Genomic DNA, 6117 nt, shown 5'->3' on the forward strand with positions numbered 1-6117 from the left:
TTGAGATGCAACCAGACCCCTTTATTTACATACAGAGCTCCGGGCTGCTTTCACCCTGCACCAGCAGACTTGAGTAGTTGCAACAGTACTAAAATATTTACTATCTGGCCTCTTACAGAAAGAGACCTAGAGTGAGGCCCAAACACACTGGAGTTACTCAATCAATAACTTCTGAATAATGGAAAAAGCAAACTGTGCAAGATGATGAATGTTCACTGTTTTAAGGCACCATGTTTAGGTGTGATTTGTTCCACAGAAATCGATAACTAATACATGCACCCAAGAGAAATAAAAGCACATATCCACACAAGACCTATAAATGTTCATAGCAGCTTTATGGATAACATCCTCAAACTGGGAATATTAAGTGTTCCTGGTACTGGAAACCCACTTCGCAGACAAGGAAACTGAGGTGCCATTACCCATGGTTCCCTGACAATGGCACCTCTCCTAGCCCTGACCTGGCTGGAGCCCCCATCGCCACTCCCCACCTGGCCTTGCCCAGATCCCATCACACACCTTCCCAGCTGCACCTTGACACAATTGTACTCTCCGGTCTTGAGATAAGGGGTAAGAGGAGGGTCAAAGTCTCCATTTATTATTTGATTGGGAGGGTGGAAAGGTTAGCTCCTTGAAACTCTCATCTTGGGGGCTTCCCACCTCAGTCAGGTTCCTCCCACAAACAGACAGAAGCTCCACTTGAACAAAGAACCTACCACCAGAGAAACAAGAAAAATGTTGTCCGGAGGAGATGAGACAGGTCTTCCTACACCACCCCCACCCCACTTACCACCCTGTTGGATTCCCACCTCAGCCCTTTCACAAACCAAAATAACCCCTTTTCTTTATCTCTTTACTCATTTACCCCACCCTCCATAATATAGCGGATCTATGTCTGTCTTGATCACTGCTATATCTAGAATCCAGCCAGGTACACAACAGGTGCTCAATAAATATTGAAGGAAAGAATGGGTGAGTTGTTTGTTGTTTGCAAACATGGTTTGCCATCCATATTCACCACCAGACTGTGCCCTCCAGTTGGGCAGTGATCATGTGTGCCTTGGTTACCATGGGACCCCCCATGTCCAACACAAAGCCTTGGGCCTCTCCTCTCCTCCAGCAACTGTGTGCCAGGTGCTAGACTGAATAGTGACAAGTGGAATCGGTCACCCACGTGTGTGAGTTCCATGTGTCCAGGGAACTTCCTCTATCTTGTTATCTGTGGCTTCCCCAGGGCCTGAAACACCACCTGGCATACAGTAGGTGCTCGATAAAAGTTTGTGAAATCAATGAAGGAAAACAGCTCTCCTGGGTGCTTCTTCTTTTCCTCGGGAATCCTATCTAATAAAGAGGGAATATGCTAATTGACCCTCACACCATCACAAAGATGGCGGCGCCCACAGCCACAAGATGGTGGCGCCCAGTCCCTTCAGCCCCACCGGTTGAATTTAGTGTTACACTTTTAACAAATAGAATATGGCAGATGTGACTTCAGAGATTTGGTTATGAAATGTCTTTGGCTTACATCTTGGGCTCCTTCTTGCTTGCTCTTATAGCAGTCTTTACAGAAGTCTAGAGTCTAGACTCTAGACCAGTGGTCGGCAAACTCATTAGTCAACAGAGCCCAATATCAACAGTACAATGATTGAAATTTCTTTGGAGAGCCAAATTTTTTAAACTTAAACTTCTTCTAATGTCACTTCTTCAAAATAGACTCGCCCAGGCCGTGGTATTTCGTGGAAGAGCCACACTCAAGGGGCCAAAGAGCCGCATGTGGCTCGAGAGCCGCAGTTTGCCAACCACGGGTCTAGACTATCCTCCTGGAGAGCCATATGTAGTAGAACTGAGACCTCCTGCCAATAGCCATGTGAGGAGCCACAATAGCTCCTCCCTCCGGCCCTGGAGGAGCCTTCAGATGAGGCAGCTCTGGCCAACAGCTTGATTGCAGCCTCATGAGAGACCCCCAATCCAGAACCATCCAGCTAAGTCGCTCCCAGATTCCTGATGCTGAGAAACTGTGTCAGATAATGAATGTTGACTGTTTTAAGGCACCATGTTTAGGCATGATTTGTTACACGGAAATGGATAACTAACACATGAATCCAAGCTGAGTAGTTCACAAGACCTGTAAACAAATGTTCATAGCAGCTTTATCGATAACATCCGCAAACTGAGAACAACCAAAGTAAATGTCCACCAACAGATGAGGGGAATAAACAAACTGTGGTCAACGCAGACACTGGAATATTTAACCCTCACCTGAGGATATTTTGTCCAGTGATTTTCAGACAGAGTGGAAGAGGGTGGGGAGGAGAAAGAGAAACGTCCACGTGAGACACATCAATTGGTTGCCTCTCGCACATGCCCCAACCAGGCCTATTGGGCTGGGGATCGCATCCACAACTGAGTTATATGCCCTTGATCAGGGGGAATTGAACTCCAGACCCGTCAGTCTTCTGGTTGATGCTCTAACTACTCAGCAAAACTGGCCAGGGCCAAGTGGTGGTACTTTCATTTTATTTTTTTTATGTGATTCAATTTATTATTATTATTTATTGAAATCATAATACATCAAATTTATGGTTCCCTAACATACCTGTCCATAACTATAAGGAGGTGGTACTTTTAAAGACACTGAAATGGGGGCAGGTAGTGTTGGGACTGGAGTTAAGGGCAGGAAAACAAATCAGATGGGAGAAGAGTTAGGGATTCATTTATTCCTCCAAGTATTGGTTTATTAACTGTCATCTGTGCTACCCCCTCCTGGTAGCAGCTCTGCCTTGGGCACTGGGGGAGGCAGGGAGGGGAGCAGCTGGGAGCATGCCAGCATGAGGTGTCTTGTCATTCTCATCCATTCACTAAGTGCCTTCTATGAGCCAGGAGCTGGGCAGGCACTGGGAAGGCCCCCAGTGAGTAAGTCGGGGAAACCGAGGCCCAAGGCAGGTGGTGAGCCAGCCCCGGGGCCCAGCCACTTGCTAAATGCTGACTCTGCCTTCCGCACCCACCGGCGCAGAGAGACAAAGTCCACCCACAGCCGCCACACCCTGATGTCTGGGAGGCCTGCCTCCTGGCTCCCGGGGCCTCTTCCCCGCTTCCCCAGGACATTGGCCTCCATGCCTTGAGGAGTTTGATTTTATGAGGGGCTCCAGGAGCCAGGGGACAACACCATTTCCTGGCACAGAGCTGAGAGCAAAGGTGAATAGGACCCAGGGCTGGAGGCAGACGGGACAGAGGGGCACCTGGGGTCAAAGTGCCAGCCCTGGAGTCAGGTGGCAGATTCCGCAGCACTCAAGTCCCTACCCTCCTCCATGCCTCATGGCTGAAAGGGAGAGCTCACCGCCTTCCCCGGCAAAGGAAATCGGTGAGCCCAGCCAATGTGGCTCAGTGGTTGAGCATTGACCTATGAACCAGGAGGTCACTGTTTGATTCCCCGTCAGGGCACATGCCCAGGTTGCAGGCTCTATCCCCAATAGGGGGCGTGCAGGAGGCAGCCGATCAATGATTCTCTCTTGTCATTGATGTTTCTATCTCTCTCTCCCTCTCCCTTCCTCTCTGAAATCAATAAAAACATATCTTTTAAAAAAAGAAAATTGGTATTATCTCGTGGACATAGTATTAGAGGAACTGGAAAGGGGGCTCACACCCTGATCCTGCCTTGTGCCCCCAGCACTGTCCCCAACCTGCAATCAGAGAGGATATTCATTTGTTTCCTTTTATTTCTAGTTTCTCAAAGACGGTATAATCCAAGAAGACTGAGGGGGTCTGGGTCTGTCTGAGTCACGCTTTTGTTCTCGGTATCCGACCTGGGCCTGGTCTGTAGTAGGCACTCATGAATGTTTGTTGCACATCTCCATAAACATTAGCTTTTACTCTTTACCAAAAAAGACATGCAGATGGCCAAGAAGCACTTAGGAAAAAAGTGAATTAAAAGCACAGTGAGATACAGTTGGACTAGAATGAAAAAGTCTGACTATACTAAGTGCTGGCAAAAATAGGGGGCAACTGGAACCCTTATCCCCAGCTGGTGGGAATGCAAAATGGTGCAGCCACTGTGGAAAGCCATGTGGCAGGTTTTCAAAAGGTTAAACGCATACCTACCGTTGGATCCAGCCATTTCATTCCTAGGCATTTACCCAACAGAAATGAAAATAGGCACCCACACAAAGACTTGCACACAGATGAACAGGGCAGTCTCATTTTGAGCAGCTAGTAGACTATCTGGTTCTCATACCTCACACACTTGCCCCTCCAGCCCAGCTGTGTGACTTTCGGGAAGTGGCTATCCCTCTCTGAGCCCCTGTGTCTGCAACTGTTAAAATGGGGTCATGATAAGAATTTCCAAGTATCAATAAACACATGAAAAGGTTCTCTGCACATAGGAGATACCCGGGAAAATGCAAATCAGAACCACAGTGAGATAACCTTCAACAGCCACTAGGATGGCTAGAATAAAAAGGAGAGAGTAGCCAAAACCGGTTTGGCTCAGTGGATAGAGCGTCGGCCTGCGGACTCAAGGGTCCCAGGTTCGATTCCGGTCAAGGGCATGTATCTTGGTTGCGGGCACATCCCCAGTAGGGGGTGTGCAAGAGGCAGCTGATCGATGTTTCTCTCTCATCGATGTTTCTAACTCTCTATCTCTCTCTCTTCCTCTCTGTAAAAAATCAATAAAATATATTTTTTTAAAAAAAGGATGGAGAAGCAGCCACTAGCCGGACCTGTAAGGCCATTGCCCTACCCCGGCACCTCCCCTCCATGGCAGTTCCCGAGACCCGACCCAACCACACTATTTATATCAACAGCCTCACTGTGGAGATCAAGAAGGATGAGCTGAAGAAGTCGCCCTGCGTTCCATGCAGGGTTTCCCCTTCTACCACAAGCCCATGCGTATCCCGTATGCCAAGACCGACGCGGGCATCGTTGCCAAGATGAGGGGCACTTTTGTGGAGCGTGGCCGTCAGCGGGAGAAGAGGAAGCCCAAGAGCCAGGAGACACCAGCTGCCAAGAAGGCCGTGCAGGGCGGGGCAGCCGCCCCTGCCGTGGGGGCCCTCCCGGGGCCTGTCCCGGGCATGCCGCCGATGACTCAGGCGCCCCGCAGCATGCCCAACATGCCAGGCCAGCCTCCCTACATGCCGCCCCCTGGCATGATCCCACCTCCAGGCCTCGCACCTGGCCAGGTACCACCGGGGGCCATGCCCCCACAGCAGCTTATGCCAGGGCAGATGCCACCTGCTCAGCCTCTTTCAGGAAACCCACCAAATCACATCTTGTTCCTCACCAACCTGCCAGAGGAGGCCAGTGAGCTCACGCTGTCCATGCTTTTCAATCCCTGGCTTCAGGGAGACCCGGCTGGTCCCAGGGCCGCACGACACCGCCTTTGTGGAGTTTGGCAATGAGGTTCAGGCAGGGGCTGCTCGGATGCCCTACAGGGCTCTAAGATTGTCCAGAACAACGCCATGAAGATCTCCTTTGCCAAGAAGTAGCACCTTTTCCCCATGCTTGCCCCTACCTCCTGCTTGGGGGCCTTCCCTCTTCTCCTCGCCTCGGCCCCCTGAAGGTAAGTCCCCCTCGGGGGCCTTCTGGGAGCCACGTGTGTGAGTGGTCACACAGCATTGTACCCAGAGTCTGTCCCCAGACATTGCACCTGGCGCTGTTAGGCTGGAATTAAAGTGTTTTTTATGTTTGATTTTCTACAAAAAAAAGATAGATAGCCCGACCAGTGTGGCTCAGTGGTTGAACATCCACCCATGAACCAGGTCATGGTTCTATTCCCAGTCAGGGCCCTTGCCCAGATTGTGGGCTTGACCCCCGGTAGGGGGTGTGCAGGAGGCGGACAATCAATGATTCACTCTCATCATTAATTTCTCTCTCTCTCTCTCTCTCTCTCTCTCTCTCTCTCCCTCTTCCTTCCTCTCTCTGAAACCAATAAAATAAATAAATAAAACCATTAAGAAAAGGCAGATAATAAAAAGTGTTGGCAAGGACATGCAGAAAACAGGTGTTCAAACAAAAATCGTGCACATGAATGTCCACAGCAATGTCATTCATCACAGCCAAAACGCGGGAACAACCCAAGTGCCCATGGGTGGCTGAACAGACACAATGTGTCAGTCCACGTGA

At 49.8% G+C, this 6117-nt stretch overlaps 1 pseudogene; it reads left to right on the top strand.

Moving 5' to 3' along the window:
- The first annotated feature begins 4752 nt into the window (after window positions 1-4752).
- LOC103294403 (U1 small nuclear ribonucleoprotein A-like) lies at window positions 4753-5521 on the top strand (annotated as a pseudogene).
- Window positions 5522-6117: the final 596 nt, after the last annotated feature.

Source organism: Eptesicus fuscus, chromosome 6, assembly GCF_027574615.1.
Source record: "Eptesicus fuscus isolate TK198812 chromosome 6, DD_ASM_mEF_20220401, whole genome shotgun sequence".
NCBI classification, from domain to species: Eukaryota; Metazoa; Chordata; class Mammalia; order Chiroptera; family Vespertilionidae; genus Eptesicus; species Eptesicus fuscus.